We start from the raw sequence: 3,037 nt of genomic DNA, 5'->3' as shown, positions 1-3,037 counted from the left end.
TATGTCATATTTGAAAAGCATTGTATCATGGGTTTGTCCCATAGTAATGTTCTTAAACACTATGCATAGGAAGCAGGATCCCACATGGCATCCTGGTTCAAAGTCCTGTCTTGGATGCGTGCATACATGCCTCAAATCCTGATGGATAATGAAGGAAAAAGGACTGTGGCGTGACTGATCCCCATTAGGGGATGCTTTGTCTTTTTTCTCTCCTGCTACGTAAATAAGAACCACGTAAGAACCACCAGGAGGGACAAGTAATGTACTTTTGAGTTTCGCTTCTTTTCAGTCAATACTCAAAATGATCTGGAGCAAACCTTGGCTGAAAAAAAAAAAAATAATAGTTTTTAAAACGTGTTCTAAATTTTAATAACTGCCATACTTTTATGAATTTGAAAATGGGCCCCAATGTTTTGAATTTAGCATCTGTATATCGTAGCTTATTGATGTTCTTTATCTTTTAACTTTCTATCACGTCAGTTTGTATCTTAAGAAAAGGGATTGTCATATTCATCTGTATAATTCTAGGGCCTGCGCAATAATAGTAGCATAATAAATTTAAAGAAAAACTACAAACAAGCAAATTGTTTTTGGAACATGAAAATGCAGTTACATGGTTAATTAGAGTTTATCTGTGAGAGTAGGTGGATTGTTGTGCAGGGAGGCAATCAATCAAGTTTATTAAATTATTCTTATATTGATAACATTCTACTCCATTCTATGTGGGATCAGTCTCCTGTGACGAGCATCTCCATCTGTGCTGTTTATCATGAATTCCCTGACTGGAAAGGAGTGTGGCCAGGCACTCAGAAACTGTCTGAAATTTGCAACTTAACGTCTGTTACAGAGTTTTATCAAGAAATAAAATAATTTTAAAGTAAATATTTGTTTCAAATGAAAAGCAGACAATGGATAGATTTATATAAAGAAAATTCTCAAGGATTTTTACTGTTAAAAATGAATGAACAAATCCAATATTTATTTTCCCTGTGTGAACATGTGTGAGTATTACATCTACTTATTTCCCTATTCAGCCCTCTTGTTTTTCTATGGTTCCACTGTTAGATTTTGAAAATGGTCAGAAGTATCTTATTCATGTAACTATAGGTTATTATTTTTTGCTTCTTTGTTACTACTGCCTTGACTCCCAACATTATAAGACTTTAAACTCTTTAATTTCACAAGTACTTAAAACCTAACTGACCTGAGTTTGCAGATGCCTGCTAAATTTCTGTATACCTGAACCATGTACTTTTCCATAGACAAGGTCACAGCATTCCTGTCATTGTTCTTGACGGTTACCAGGTTGTCTGTTTTCTCTATTCACTTGCATTACTCAGAATTCATTTCCTCTTTTCCCTGTATCTCAAATAAATATCTCATACTACCATATCTTTCTGTAATGTGCCAAATATATTGAAGCTGGTATATTAGAGACAAGATATTTGTTGCATATATGCATGTAATATCTCTGGGCCCCCTCTCACCCCTATAATCCTTTACTCACTTCAAGACATTGAGCGGGTGCCAAATATACATATTAATATGCTTTGTCATTGGTTATCCTGGAGATTTTTAGTTTAATCTCCATGGAAATACTGTACCTATGACCATCAATTGCCTTAGTGATTCTTTTGGTACAATCTTATTGAGCATCTACAATACCTATCAATCTGATATCCTGTAGAAACACAATATTCATCTGAGAGTCTCACCAGGTCTTCAATAATAGTCATATCTCCATTCACAATAGCTTTAGTTTATAAGCAGCTCCAATAGTATTATATAATTAGAAAATAATATTTAATGACTACCTTATATTTTATTACATTACTAACATAATTAAATTGTAAAGACAATCAAGCATATTTCTACACAAATCTTAAACTTCAATTGTCAGTTGTGAAAGTGAAATATTTTATGGCTCTATCCACACCAAAGAATCAGTTCTTCAAAGTGTATATATATATATATATAAAAGCTTTTTCTCTAAGAACTGGAACAAGACAAGGATATCTACTCTTGCCATTTTTAGTCAACATGGACGTAACACTAGAAGTCCTAGCCAGAACAATTAGGTAAGAGAAAGAAATAAAGGGCATCCAATTATAAAGGGAGAAAATAAATTGTTTGTGTTTATAATTGATATAATCTTAAATGTAGAAAACCCTAACGATTACACATAAAAGCTCTTGGAAAGGGTAAATGAATTCAATAAAGTTGCATAAGAAACGGTAACTTAAATATATCAATAATGCAATAATAAAAGTAGAGTGAAAAAAATGAAATTTAATTTGCAATAGATGCAAAGAAAATAAAATATCTAGGGAAAAATTTAATTAAAACAGTGGAATATTTCTATAATGAAAACTTTACTAATGAAAGAAATTAAAGACACAAAATTATTCAAATACACCACATGTTCATGGATTGGAAGCATCGACATATGTCTTAAGTGCTGAAAACAATTTACAGATTCAATGCAATTCAATGCAATCAAAATACCAATGATATTCTTCACAAGAATAGAAAAAGAAATCATAAAATATGTTTGTAATCTTTGTTTTTCTTTTTTTTTTTTCCCCAGGGGAAAGCACGAACGCAGTCCCCCACTACCACAAATTATGCAGTCAAGTTTCCCACATTTGGGGAAATCACAAGGGTCAGCACATCCGGAGTGCAATGGATAAGCCTCGCCCTGGGAAAACCACCTTCGTGATCATGGTATCTCCCCTGCCAGGTAAGTATAAAATATGTTTGTAATCTTAAAAGACCTCAACTAGCTAAAACAATACCAATCAAAAACAGTGGAGCTGGAGGAATCATACTGCTGGATTTCAAAATGTACTATGAAACCATAGTAACAAAAACATGATTGTACTAGTAGAAAAATAGACACATAGACCAACGAAGCAGAATATAAGTAACTTGATATGTGTACATCCAGATGATTTTTGACAATGCTGTAAAGAACATTCATAGAAAAAGGGAGTCTCTTCAATAAGATGGTGCTGGAAAACATAGATATCTATAAACG

General features: G+C 33.0%; 1 non-coding gene across 1 annotated transcript; it reads right to left on the bottom strand.

Annotated features, from left to right (window-relative positions):
• Positions 1-2,584: 2,584 nt before the first annotated feature.
• LOC114005527 (U1 spliceosomal RNA) lies at positions 2,585-2,748 on the bottom strand. Its single transcript, XR_003547373.1, has one exon. It is a non-coding gene; the product is annotated as a U1 spliceosomal RNA (small nuclear RNA).
• Between the last annotated feature and the right edge of the window lie 289 nt (positions 2,749-3,037).

This window comes from Tupaia chinensis, unplaced genomic scaffold (genome assembly GCF_000334495.1).
Source record: "Tupaia chinensis unplaced genomic scaffold, TupChi_1.0 Scaffold143943_1, whole genome shotgun sequence".
Classification (NCBI taxonomy): domain Eukaryota; kingdom Metazoa; phylum Chordata; class Mammalia; order Scandentia; family Tupaiidae; genus Tupaia; species Tupaia belangeri.
This window is presented reverse-complemented; position numbering and strand designations above follow the sequence as displayed.